Raw genomic sequence first — 15,358 nt, forward strand, 5'->3', positions numbered from 1 at the left:
GGTGATGTGTACGTCCAGACGGGTGATGTGTACGTCCAGACGGGTGATGTGTACGTCCAGACGGGTGATGTGTACGTCCAGACGGGTGATGTGTACGTCCAGACGGGTGATGTGTACGTCCAGACGGGTGATGTGTACGTCCAGACGGGTGATGTGTACGTCCAGACGGGTGATGTGTACGTCCAGACGGGTGATGTGTACGTCCAGACGGGTGATGTGTACGTCCAGACGGGTGATGTGTACGTCCAGACGGGTGATGTGTACGTCCAGACGGGTGATGTGTACGTCCAGACGGGTGATGTGTACGTCCAGACGGGTGATGTGTACGTCCAGACGGGTGATGTGTACGTCCAGACGGGTGATGTGTAATACAGCACTGTGGTTGTTAAATCACCCAATGTTATAGCAGCAGCAGCAGCTCCTCCTCCTCCTCCTCCTCCTCCTCCTCCTCCTCCTCCTCCTCCTCCTCCTCTTTTTCTCCAGCTGTGCAGCAAGCCTCAAACTTTTGCCTCATGAGACCGTCACTGGCTACACAACTAAAAACCCAGAGGTGACACAAGGAATACTCCCATGGAGACTTTCTATGTCCCTTCAGCCAACAAACATTTGAGTCTTCCAATGCAAACCAGAAAGGATCCAAGAAATCAAAGAAAGGCAAACAATGTGCTTCTCTATTGGCTCACAGTTCCTCCTCGTTGGTGTGGCCACATGATACCCTTCTCAGGCTGATCTCCTTGTTGCCGGTATGCACCTCCAGCCCTTTGGGAACCTCCCCAGAAGCTGTCAGAGAGGTGTCTTCTTGGCTGAACTTCAGCCACCTTAACCTCATATGCCTTATCGTGGGGGTACCCATGTTCCTTTCACACTCCATGCACTCCTACCCCCACCTGGACCTCTCCCACACTGCCCAATTTGCCCATCATCTCATCATCTCATCACTGTCTCTGGTATGTACTCGAGCAACCATTTCCCATTTGCTATACATTTTATGACTCGTACCCCACCTACGTGCACATCCGAATGGCAACTTTCTAATGATGAATAGATATTTAATGCTCCCTGGCACCCTTCGAGAAACATCATATACCCAGTTGTGATGCCCAGGTAGAATATCTTACAAATGCTGCATTACCACCACACAGTGTTCCAGTTTCGCACTATATCTTTGCCGTGCTGTGTCCCAGTCCTTTCTTTGACTGAGCCATGTTGTGACTCCTCTCACATGCAGAGATGTGCTCTACATGTTTTTAACAGTCTATGATAGCAAACTGCATTCATTATCAGTTGTTGTGTAAACAGTGTCGTCACACGCTTCAGGATAGCAAAAACCTTGCTGGATTTAAATAGATATTTCTTTTAACTGTTCCACTCCCTCTTCTGTTGTGTGGGCCAACCTCAGATGGCTCTCTGGGACCAAGAATCATTCTCAAATTTCTGCCCTGGTAGCAGCAGATCTAGTCATAATGGACCCTGTCACTATCTCTATAATCTGTAATTTTATAATGGTCTGTTACTCATTTCCCCTTCCATGATCCTTTAGGCTACCCCACCAGGTCATAGTTGAAGGTTGTTCATTCCAGCAAACTATGCTGTACTTCTATTTCAGTCACTGGCATTATCCTTACACCAGCCTTCATAGATATAGCAGCTGTAGTCTACATTCCCAACATGTTGACTTGTGTTTTGTGGGCACCTTTGTCTTGCTCTGTGACAGTGGCTGTGTGTGGTGGCTGGCAGCTCTAGTGAATTCAGACAGTTAAGCTCAATTGAAATTCAAATATTTTGTGATTCTACATGAGGATTATTATGCAGTTTTCATCAATCTCACTTTAGTAAAATTTCACATGTTTCTACTTGTCACTGCACCTGATTCATAATCTCTCATCATATAATTTACCAACTTACTAACACTGAGATGAGCATGTGCAGTGATATGACATACCACTGACACATTTCAAGCTGTTTGATTTACGGTTAAACTCAGTAGATGTAAAGTTATTCACCTGTTTAATTTTTTTTGCAGGAGCCACAAGAGGTACACCAAGAGGACATACTGGCAGGTGAGATTTTTACTTTCTTCAGTAGCTTAATTACATGTTAAAGTTACCACTTTAATATTTTCTTATGTGGTATTTTTGTTCCATCTTTTTCTTGCTTAAGTATTTGAGTAAAACAGTTGCTCAAAATTTTATACTTGAACTTGACACTGGATATTAATTACATAGTACATAATTCATACTGAAAATTGGCAGTATCTTTGTAACTACAAAAGATTGGTCACAAATGTTTGAAACGGTTATTGTGGTAGATGGTGAGGCAAATGTGATCAAAGGGAAAGAAGACAAATTTTTAAGTACCAAAGTGACATTCACAAAATAAGTCATTGTAAAAGTAACATAACATTACAAATTGGCACACTGTGATAAAAAGTAATATTTAGATCACAATTCCCTTATTCTGTAGTCATGGTTCATATTAAAATCATCAACTTGAGATAAATATATTTAAGTATACAACTACCACTCAGCATAGTAGAGCTTCTGAAAGAGGAAAATTGCCAATCTTATTGGGGACTGGAACAAGTTAAACACATTCATGGACAGTGATTTGAAACGCCCTCATCATGTCTTGAAATGAAGAATATTGTCCCTGTAATCCGCCTCCTCTCCCAAAGCAAATTGAGACTTATGTAGTCATAAATAATATAATCCGCTTCACTGATTGCGGCAGTCTGCTACAAAACCATGTGATTTCTACAGTTGTGCATCCAGAACATTTTCCCAACATTGGCAAAGTACTTGTAGAGCCATGTTCAAAGTGTATTTTCAACCCAAAAGGAAGTTTGTGAAGATCATTGAACAGAGAGCAGAAAGAATGAAATCTGAGGGTGCAATATCAGGTGGAAAAGGTAGGTGCAGAATGACTTCCCAACCCAGTAGTTGTGTAGTGTTTCTTGCCAGTCTAGCAGAATGCCGGTGGCTGTTATTGTGGAATAGCATCACTTCTGACAGTCTTCCTTGTTGTTACTCTGGGATTGCATTTGGAAGAAGTCTGTTGTTGACAGTAAATGCCAACAGGAAACTTCTACCTCATGCAAGCAACTTTTGGTACACCACATGGCCACTGTTCCACCAGATGTATAACATTATCTTGTGTGGATGCACACAAGCCTTCTATGCAGCATTGCTACTTTGTTTGGACTAAAGCATTCCTTTCTATTCTTTCCCTTACAGTAGCACAAAGACAAATTTTCTAGTCATCAGTAATGGTGCAGGATAGGAATGATCAGTGGTGTTCACACACTAATCGATAACAAGCAAGCGCATAATGCACCTAAGGACAACCAATAATTTTTCTGATTTGATTTGTGATTCTCATACTCTTCATTTCTGAACCTTCTCTATTGGCTTCATAGCCATTCTTGAGTGTCCGTTGAAATGTTAATATGTCTGTCCTGCTGTGTTGTTCAGTTATTGATAAAAAAAACATATTTCTAACTTTATAGGCCCATTTGTGGTTTTCAACTGTGCACAATGTCAGCCACATTATATATATTTCACACATACTCATATCCTGCAATAGAACACACCTTGTAAGACGAAAAATATATTTTTTTTTTTTGGCAAGTCACAGGCAGGTCAAACAATCTTAAAATTTCAACATGATCTAGAGAATGGGTATAAAGCTGAAATCATGACTGTGTAAAACTAATGAACAATTAATAGTCAAATGCTGGAAATATCTTTGAAAAGGAAGGTAAAGGAGATACTTGCGGTCAATGAGACAGTGGTAGTAAAAGAGGAGGAGAGATTTGTGAAGACAGAATCAGTTGGGAGGAAAAGAGATAGGAGCCAGTGTAGGCAAAAAGGAAAGACGTAGGGACACCATACACCAGTTTTGTGCTGTACTTGAACACATAGGTGTGGGAGAGTGAAAATTTTGGTCTGAGGTCTTACACTCTTGTGTATAAGAAAAAAAATAACTTGGATGCCCCAGAATTATTTTTGAGCCATTAAGGAGTTGTGGAGTCAGTGGGCATATCAAAGAAAGACAAAAGCAGACAGCGTAATTGAGAGAGTTGACGTTGACATTGACAGTGGGATAGACTGTAAATCACTGGGAGAAAAATGAGACAATGGGTGAGAGCCATATACATAGACAGTGACAGTGAGGGGGAGGTGCTAAGTATGAATGCTTCACTACAGGGAGATACCAGATAAATGACTATAGATTATTGTGTGTTAAAACAGTGGGAATATGTTCACATGCAAAAATTTCTGGTGAGGAAGGCGAAATGTATACTGGGGCTGCTGGTTCCCCACTGTACTGTCAGTATTTTATAGAGGAACATACCCATCTTTCATGTGCTCCAAGAGAAACAATTTACCAGAGGTTTGCTCTAAGGTACTATGTGTTGCATGAGATACTGCTGGTGGAACTAGAGCAACTGAACAGTTGTTTGTGATGCAGTAGGTTGATTTAGATAATGTGGTAGTCTAAAAAATTGACTGTGGAGCGACTATTGGCTACACTACCTTTGGTTGCATGTTGCATGCAGTGTAATCCTGTATTGCAAAACATATGGACACTGAAGTTCATAATATTCCCAATGAGTAGAGGCCAGCGAAATAGTGTCTGCTAATGCTTAATTTTCTGTACAAAATCACTATGATTTTAGATGCTTTTGCTTCAGCTGTATTTCTTCCCACAGAAGCAAAGAATTCCTGAAATTAGTATCTTGTGTAAAATTTGCTTATTTCATTTCAGGCATAAAAATACATAACAATGTTTTGCTATGAAAGTGTGGAAAGACAAATATCCAGGATGGAATGTAACAGTATTATGAAAAGGGGAGTTACTACTCACCATATAGCAGAGATGCTGAGTTGCAGATAGGCACAACAAAATGATACCCACATTAAAGCTTTCGGGCATTGAGGCCTCCATCAACAATAGTGTGTCTCTGTTGTGCTTACTAGTGACTCGGTATCTGCACTATATGGTGAGTAGGAACTTTTCTTTGCTGAATAATGCAATCTGTGATTTCAGAAAAGTAGTAATAGGTATTATGATAAATATTGTGTTATATTTTATTACAATTAAAATTATCTGGAACATAGTAAAACAAAAAAACTAGTCATAAACCATATCTCCAGTTTCCCCCCCTGTGGCTTGGAATGAACACAGAGACTGGATAAATCATGGAGTGTTCAAAGGTTACATATATTGAGAAAGTGTACTAGCACCACGATGTCTTTGTGAAGCAGGAGACAGAAATAACAGTAACAAATGGGGGTTTGATAACAAGGGATGGAAGACAGTTTTTCAGGAGCCCAAGACCACCACAGCTAGGGCACAGGATGACAGCTCAACCATGAGCTAAGTGACAAGGAAGAAAACAGATATTACTCATGAACTTAAAAGCTCAGCTTCAGATGCTATTCAGTAATGAATTATTGTGAAATGTGTGTATGCTCCATTTCATTTAATTTTTTAAATTAGTTTAATTTACTTTCACTCAACTATAAAAAAATACTAAATGTTATACTGACGTGTAAAATGATGAAATGCCTGCTGCGATATTGAGTATTTAGTCCCCGTTTGTTCCCCGACATGGCCACACATTTCAGTAAACAGAGATCCGTGCACTCTCATGTAAACCACCATTATTTGTGCAATGGGTAGCATTTTATAACCTTTTCCCTGTTACACTGACAATGACACGTGGTGGGCCTTTCTTTCGGGAAATGTTTCATCTGACGTTTGACTGTTTCTAATTGGGTTCAAGTTATTGTCAAAGACATAAAATATATTTAACTTGAATTAATCTATTTCTGATCAAGATACACCTAGTGAAATGAAGAACTGATGTTAACTGCACTGACAACAACCTTAGATCAGGGGGAGTGTGGTCCCAATTTTCATAAAAATATTTTAAGTCACTTAATAATCTCTAAGTGTCTTATCGCATCAGTGGTAATATTTTGAGCCTGTAGGAATTAGCTTCTCTAGTCAGTTGATGCCAACAACTTTAGCTAAACAGACAGCATGATTAAACACCTGAATAATCCCACATAATCCTAAACACCCTATACCACAGGATATGCTTCACCTGACAAATTTAACTTGCTGAGAGTTTAAACAGCAATGGCAATCTTGTCCAAGTGAGCTGCAATTGGTATTTCAGTGTCAACCTGAGCATTCCAATGGGTAGCAGACATATAATATAGAGATCTCCCAAACAACTTTTTCAGGACTTGTTAGCATTGTGGACTGCTGCTGAATATGTTTTAAAAAAGCCAAATCTTTTCAAATAAAGTATCTACTTCGTGGCAACACTCAGCCACATAAGATTAAGATGAGCACATGGAGAAAATTTTACAAAACAATTTGACTGAAGAAAGTGTTAGAGTTCCTATATATGACCCTATAATATTCTTTCCCCTATCATAACCATGTCTGTGGCATTCATTAAGAGGAATGGAGTGTTTCACAAGTGTTGATTGCATTGAGTGTGGAATAGCATTTCTTGTTTCCTGATTACAATCTATGAATTCCAAAGGCAAGTCATGTTTCATATTTATCAGTCCCCTTCTCATAGTAAATACGATGTAGGGTGAATGTTGTTTGTTTGGTATTATTTGAACTGGGAGTTGCAGCAATAATAATCAAGTAATGCTTCTCATTTTCTCCCTGTTCCAATATAGCACTACTGACATGACAACTAGAAAAAAGTTCATTCTCAGTATCACATGGCAGATAATGCGTGTGTAAACACTTTCCAGATTCTTGTTGGTCTCTAACCTTGCTTATGTATTCAATTGTTATAGACAGAAGAGCTCTAATATTCACAGGAAATTTTATTAGTTGGACCTTCAATTTTCTGAGCTGAACCTCTGAATGCCAAGCCTCTTTACCAAGAAATAATATTATATCAAGTAACATGAGAGCTCCAGTGCAAGTTGGCTATTCTATGGATGAGCAGAAAATGTTACCTTTTTTACTTCCAAGCATCAGCATTCATCTTTCATGTCATTTTATTTCTTCGCTTTTATGATTCTCCTGTGAAATATTTTTACAAATATAAATATTTCATTTGGTGTGTGTTGTTGGATGAAAAATATATTCCATATACTTGTTTTTAATGTAAATCACCTTGAGATGTAACCAGAAATGTGTTACTTCTGAATGTTGTTGGCAAGCCTACCAAATTGTAATGTTGTATTACAGCTGCCAATGTATGCATTTGTAGGGGAAAGAATTTTGATAGAATTTACAAGAATATGAGAGGAAAGCACTTCTTTCGCTCCATCAAAATGTGGATTTAGTGTACAATATCTAAAGAAGAAATAAAATAATATAACAGTGAATACAATCAAGAATGAGATTTTCACTCTGCAGTGGAGTGTGCGCTGATATGAAACTTCCTGGCAGATTAAAACTGTGTGCCCGACCGAGACTTGCCCGCGAATGGCAAAGGTCCTGAGTTTGAGTCTTGGTCGTGCACACAGTTTTAATCTGCCAGGAAGAATACAATCCCCTTTGCCAAAATAACATTGTTCTACAAAGAAAACTACTTTTCTATTTCTGAAAAATTACATTGTGATCCTATGTGTACTTAAAGTGCTGAATTCAAAACTGCTTTTAGTTTTTTTTTTTGTCAGGGTTTGTTTATGAATAATCAAAATTTAATTTGTCTTTTCTGTTTCTGATACTGCAGCAAACATGAGGTGAAATTCGATTGACAAGTTCATGTTTTTATGATGTTGTAATTTCATCACATTAATGGAGGGTGAGATTTATCATATAACACAGAAATCTTTGTGGATACACCTTGTAGCATTTATTTGATATGAGAAATTACAGGAAATAGACAAGAAAATGAACCACTCTATTCTAATGCACATCACATTTTTCTCTTGTGTTGTGAATCTTTCTTATCTTGAATGATATTCCAGCAATAATCTGCTAACATAGAAGGTACCCACTTTCCTTCATAACGCCTTTCTATGGTAGAAATGTCTTTATGGTATTTTTCGCCATGTTCATCCAATACATAACTAAAACACTCTATGAAGTAGTGCAGATGAGAGTCCATCATAAGTATCTTCAAAGACATACTGCACCCCAGATCTCGATATACTTTGTGCATGTCATTCACCATTGCTTTGTAGTTAGTAGTTGTTCTCCTTCTAAGGAAGTTTTCTGATACCGTCTTGAACCAGACCCATGCTGTCTTTTCTTTCTCATTTAAATATGCATCAAAATTTGCATCTTTCTGCAGCTCCTTTATTTGAGGGCCCACAAATACACTTTCCTTTACTTTTGCAGCTGAAGGATGGGGGACCTGGTAGCTAGATATGCCAATCCACTGCCTGTTGGATCCATTGCCTTTACAAATTGTCTCATTTGATGTGAAGCAGTGGAAGTAGTATCTCTTCAGGAGCTATCAGACTTACATGTTGTACATTCTTTTCACCCACTTTCCATCTCTGCCTAGGCCACTTCTTTTTCTTGTAGTGACAATTTCTGTCTCAACCATCCCACTCACAAAGGAAACGGGCATACTTCACGTAGCTTTCTTACATTCTCTGTACCATAGCAATTACAGAGAGTATTTTATTTCTGTTTTGCAGCTAAACACCCTTGAGACTTGTTTTGGATGCAGCAATCGGCTGTCGCTGTTAGAGTTAATGAGCTATTGCAGGTGGTCTCAATGACATACATGTCGCGGGGGATGACTCAATGATGTCTGATTCCTCCCACCTGCTGGTGAACAAGAAATTGTCATGTTCGACCAATACTGGATGTGGCAACATACCCGTATTTCTCTATAAAGTTCCTGTGTTTGCCATGAAAGGTATCCCTGACAATGATACTTTGTTTACATTTTTGAACTTCCGTGGTAAACTGGGTTAGAAGCACACATTTTAGTATCATTGATAGAACCCTTGTCTAACAGTTTAATTTCATTGGATGGATAAAAACATTTAATCACCAAACTGCTGCTGCTTGACAAGTAGACTTTTTATCTATGAAATTAAATTATAATATATCTAAAAACAAAGACGATGTGACTTACCAAATGAAAGTGCTGGCATGCCGATAGACACATAAACACACACACAAAATTCTAGCTTTCGCAACCAACGGTTGCTTCATCAAGAAAGAGGGAAGTAGAGGGAAAGACGAAAGGATGTGGGTTTTAAGGGAGAGGTTAAGGAGTCATTCCAATCCCAGGAGTGGAAAGACTTACCTTAGGGGGGAAAAAGGACGGGTATACACTCTCTCGCGTGCGCCCCCCCCCCCCCCCCCCCACCCCACACACACACACACACACACACACACACACACACACACACACACACACACACACACACACACACACACACACACACACACACACACACGAGCTTCATAGAAACACAGGTTGTGTGTATCAACAGGCAGCAAATGAAATGGATTTTTAGTGAAGGCAAGGTAGAGAATGCCCTGATTCACTGAAAGATATCCGCTAGTATGAGAACTATTCTTGAAGCTCCAGTTCAGCACTCTGTGTGTAACAACTTAGAGGCACTGCTGCAGGTACCTAAAATGTAGGTAGCACTGGTGATGCCACTATTGTGGGCTGCATTCTTATTAATATAGTTATGGCACTCTGAAGTAGATAGTTGATGTCGAGTCTGGGACTTGGGTTGGCTGGTGAGCCATTGTGCAGTGATCCATGAAGGCTGTGCAGTGCACAGGAATACTGGAAAATTGTCCAGTGTCATATGGTCCCTGTACAGAAACTATGCAATGGCTGTCATGGGCAAGATGAGCTGCACTGAGTTTGTTTCAGGCCTATTAACATGCCAGCAACAGACAGCCCTCTGTTGAAATTTACAAGACAGCACTGTAAGGTACCAGCCACCCACTTACCCTGGTACACCACCCACTTCCACCTCATTACTATTATGTCTTCTACTCCATCCTGTTGCTATACTCGTCATATTTCTTCTTGCTTAACCTCTATAAGGAATGCACCTGAGAAATACCCCACATCATCTGCCACACCGTCTCCTGGCTATATGTATCCATCTGTAAGTAAAGAAAGGAGTGTTACATTGTAAGTGTTTGATGTGCAATTTTACTGTATGAACAGCAAAAATGTGGTAACTGATTAAAATTTTTGCTATTACTTTCTGTGGGGCATCACTGAGAGAAAATCATGATAATTTGAAATTATTGCTGAAGTTTCCTGCAAGTCACTAAGTGCTCTCATTGTCAAATACTGGATGAATAGAATGTTGGCATATGCCTGCAGTGAGGGAGGCTGCGTATACAGTCACACACAGTTCCTAACTGATAAACTTGCCACACTGAGTTAACCCTGTAACATAAAATTGTATGTTTTGATAAGCAGATTACTACAGGATTATAAATTTTAAAATTTGGTCAATAATTATGTGAAATGTTGGCAATAAAATTTATTTGCTACTGGCGCTCTTCAGATACCCAGCCTGTAACTGTAATAAAATTCTTGCTTTCTGGAACTTGTACATAATGGAGTGGATTAGATGCTCAGTTATTCACTGATCACTAGGCACTGTAAAAGACTGAAATAATGGATTATGTTCTTTATCATGTCATGTTGAAACAGTTTTCATTTATCATCTGTTTCTTTTACTTTTGCAGATAAAATATTTTTTATTAACACACAATTTCCTTTTTTGTCAATCAGGCCCTGGTGAGGAAGAAGGCACACGTCCTATTGCTCAGGTGAGTGAAAGTAGTGGCAGCACGTATGAGACTGGCAGGGCAAGTGTGATTTTCACCAATAGCAAATAAAGTTTGCTCCTGTGGCATGTAATAAACCCCACACTGCTTCCTGGCCTCTTTCCTCATATAAGCTCAGGGTTTCAGGCCGTTACAATACTTCCTCCTCTTCTGTGGTACTCTGCACACTACCCACATATTTAATCAATGAAACTCCTTTATTCATAACCCATTCATCTCCATTTCAGTCTCATTACATCTCCCACGGCAGTCTGTTTCCTGACGTCACAAACTTTGCAACTTCTTTTGCACTGGTAACTGAAATGCTATCTCAAGTCTAAATTACCTGCTAAATGATCCAGAGCATTTCTCAAAGACCAATCATATACTGGCTCTTAATTTAAAACAATGGCAATGGCAAGGAAATCGTTTCTGAAGAAGAGAAATTTGTTAACATCGAGTATAGATTTAAGTGTCAGGAAGTCGTTTCTGAAAGTATTTGTATGGAGTGTAGCCATGAATGGATGTGAAACATAGACAATAACCAGTTTGGACAAGAAGAGAATAGAAGCTTTCGAAATGTGGTGCTACAGAAGAATGCTGAAGATAAGGTGGGTAGATCACGTAACTAATGAGGAGGTATTGAATAGGATTGGGGAGAAGAGAAGTTTGTGGCACAACTTGACTAGAAGAAGGGATTGGTTGGTAGGACAAGTTTTGAGGCATCAAGGGATCACACATTTAGCATTGGAGGGCAGCGTGGAGGGTAAAAGTCGTAGAGGGAGACCAAGAGATCAATACACTAAGCAGATTCAGAAGGATGTAGGTAGCAGTAGGTACTGGGAGATGAAAAAGCTTGCACAGGATTGAGTGGCATGGAGAGCTGCATCAAACCAGTCTCAGGACTGAAGAAGACAACAACAACAATAACAACCACAACAATTTAAAACAAGAATCTCTCTTTAATTATTAATGTCAAGTAATGTGTTATTGGTAAGTATACAGAATCTTAATGACAGCTCAACTTCATCTCCATTTTCCTGATGTATTGGTAGTTGTCATGGTGCTGACAGTTCTAGGTGGAAGGCACATTGCTGAACAAGAATCAGAGAGCAAGGAATAAACCTGTGGACTGGGAGTTTGTGTTGCCATCGTCATTTGTGAAAGTGGCATGACTGGGCCATGTAAAATTTGGGAATTGGTGTGTGTGCTGATAACCATTCCACTGAGTGAGTGCTCCCCTAACTAGGTATCATCATCATAATGGAATAAATCCTCAAAAAAACCAAATAAAACCATCATGAACTCTGAAGAATGATAAGGTAATTATCGTTACCCCAACCTGCAGAAATGCTGCATCAATCTGATATAGATTTTATGCCCAAAAGAGAAGTGTGTAAAAGTTTACAGCCACCATTTCAACTAAAAAAATGACTTTGTGGTGGTGACCATTATTCATTGGTACTATAGACATTGTGAGACGTACACCTTTACCACAGCGATAGGTTACACCATTGTTGATACTCACTAAACATGACAATATATACCCCTTAAAATCGACAATTACCACTTACTGTTGTCCAAAATACATACTGATTGCAGTTGGGTACTGAGATTTCCTCGTTTTTGAGCAAATACCACAAACACAAATGACAGGTACTCGAAATTGCAAACACGCATCACAATACCTTTCCAGAATGATAGCAGACTTGTTCTCCTCCATACATTCATGGCCTGACAAACTTCCTAAAGTCTTCTGAAAATACTTTCCTGGTTGCGAAATAAGAACCAGGTGAACTACTTCGAGAGGTCTACTTGTCATAGTGGTTGTTACGTTTGACATATGTTGATCAGTAATTCGATACAACTACCTTAGTGTACTTCAGAATGTGCATCAAAAATTGTGCACTGTGATGTAAAAGTAACTGTTTAGTTACTTTTGTCCTTTGGGATTTGCTTTCAGTAATATTACACTACTGGAAATGGAAAAAAGAACACATTGACACCGGTGTGTCAGACCCACCATACTTGCTCCGGACACTGCGAGAGGGCTGTACAAGCAATGATCACACGCACGGCACAGCGGACACACCAGGAACTGCGGTGTTGGCCGTCGAATGGCGCTAGCTGCGCAGCATTTGTGCACCGCCGCCGTCAGTGTCAGCCAGTTTGCCGTGGCATACGGAGCTCCATCGCAGTCTTTAACACTGGTAGCATGCCGCGACAGTGTGGACGTGAACCGTATGTGCAGTTGACGGACTTTGAGCGAGGGCATATAGTGGGCATGCGGGAGGCCGGGTGGACGTACCGCCGAATTGCTCAACACGTGGGGCGTGAGGTCTCCACAGTACATCGATGTTGTCGCCAGTGGTCGGCGGAAGGTGCACGTGCCCTTCGACCTGGGACCGGACCGCAGCGACGCACGGATGCACGCCAAGACCGTAGGATCCTACGCAGTGCCGTAGGGGACCGCACCGCCACTTCCCAGCAAATTAGGCACACTGTTGCTCCTGGGGTATCGGCGAGGACCATTCGCAACCGTGTCCATGAAGCTGGGCTACGGTCCTGCACACCGTTAGGCCATCTTCCGCTCACGCCCCAACATCGTGCAGCCCTCCTCCAGTGGTGTCGCGACAGGCGTGAATGGAGGGACGAATGGAGACATGTCGTCTTCAGCGATGAGTCGCTTCTGCCTTGGTGCCAATGATGGTCGTATGCGTGTTTGGCGCCGTGCAGGCGAGCGCCACAATCAGGACTGCATACGACCGAGGCACATAGGGCCAACACCCGGCATCATGGTGTGGGGAGCGATCTCCTACACTGGCCGTACACCACTGGTGATCGTCGAGGGGACACTGAATAGTGCACGGTACATCCAAATCGTCATCGAACGCATCGTTCTACCATTCCTAGACCGGCAAGGAAACTTGCTGTTCCAACAAGACAATGCACGTCCGCATGTATCCCGTGCCACCTAACGTGCTCTAGAAGGTGTAAGTCAACTACCCTGGCCAGCAAGATCTCCGGATCTGTCCCCCATTGAGCATGTTTGGGACTGGATGAAGCGTCGTCTCTTGCGGTCTGCACGTCCAGCACGAACGCTGGTCCAACTGAGGCGCCAGGTGGAAATGGCATGGCAAGCCGTTCCACAGGACTACATCCAGCATCTCTACGATTGTCTCCATGGGAGAATAGCAGCCTGCATTGCTGCGAAAGGTGGATATACACTGTACTAGTGCCGACATTGTGCATGCTCTGTTGCCTGTGTCTATGTGCCTGTGGTTCTGTGAGTGTGATCATGTGATGTATCTGACCCCAGGAATGTGTCAATAAAGTTTCCCCTTCCTGGGACAATGAACTCGCGGTGTTCTTATTTCAATTTCCAGGAGTGTATAATAGGTATCTGGTACATGAAACAGAATCGAATGGCCATTCTTATGGTGTACTTTCAGACCTTGCATTGACTTACTTGCCAGCTGCCATGACCGTGGCAAACAGTCCTTTATCCAGGAAGAGGTTTCTTTTTCATACACGTTATTCTGTGGGACCCAAATATGGCATGAGTCTTAAAGGTCATGGAAAGTGTCAGATAATATAAAATGTTTAAGAAACCAAAAAAGAGGAGCCATAAGATTATGTAACCGCAATAAAGAATTTAACTCAGGAATCGGCTTAATTTTTCAAGGAATTCCTGAGCAGAATAGAAAACTCTTCAATTTTGATTTGAATCCACATGGATTACTGCTAAGATGTTTGAATTCCTCTGGTAACTTATTGGAAATGGATGCCACAGTATACTGCAAGCCTTTCTGCACAAGAGTCAACAAAGTGTGCCCAAGGCATACTGGATTTCTGCCTAGTGTTAACTGAGTGAAAGCTGCTAATTCTTGGGAATAAGCTGATACTGTTAACCAGAAGTGACAGCAATGAATGTATATTGAGAGACTTATGTAAGATTACTCAGACTAATTAACAGTGGTCAACAGGCGTTACACTAGCTTATACAACTTTCTGCCTGAACCGCCCATTTCTGAGCCGAAAAATCCTTTGTGAAACTGAAGAATTACCCCAAAATAAACCACCATATGTCCTAAGGAAATGGAAATAAGCAAAGTAGACTATTTTTGTGTTGAACTATCACTTACTTCATAAACCATTTAAAAAGTAAAAATGCCAGAATTAAATCTTTGAACAAGATCCTGTATATGAGTTTTCCACAACAATTCTCTACCTATCTGAACATGTAGAAATCTGAACTATTACGTTTCACGAATCGTATGGCCATTCTGTGAAATAAAAATGGCAGGTTTTGATGAATTGTTGGTTATAAATTGTGAAAACTGATTCTTTTTGTGATTTATCATTAGTTTATTATCTACAAGCCGTGAACCTATTTCTCGAACTGCACTACTTGAAACAATGCCAACATCCCACACAACATTCTTTACTACCAAGCTGATTCATAATCTCTGTCATTATATAATTTACCAACTTACTAACACTGAGATGAGCATGTGCAGTGATATGACATACCACTGACACATTTCAAGCTGTTTGATTTATGGTTAAATTCAGTTGATGTAAAGTTATTCACCTGTTT

The sequence above is a fragment of the Schistocerca serialis genome, unplaced genomic scaffold (assembly GCF_023864345.2).
Source record: "Schistocerca serialis cubense isolate TAMUIC-IGC-003099 unplaced genomic scaffold, iqSchSeri2.2 HiC_scaffold_1353, whole genome shotgun sequence".
Classification (NCBI taxonomy): domain Eukaryota; kingdom Metazoa; phylum Arthropoda; class Insecta; order Orthoptera; family Acrididae; genus Schistocerca; species Schistocerca serialis.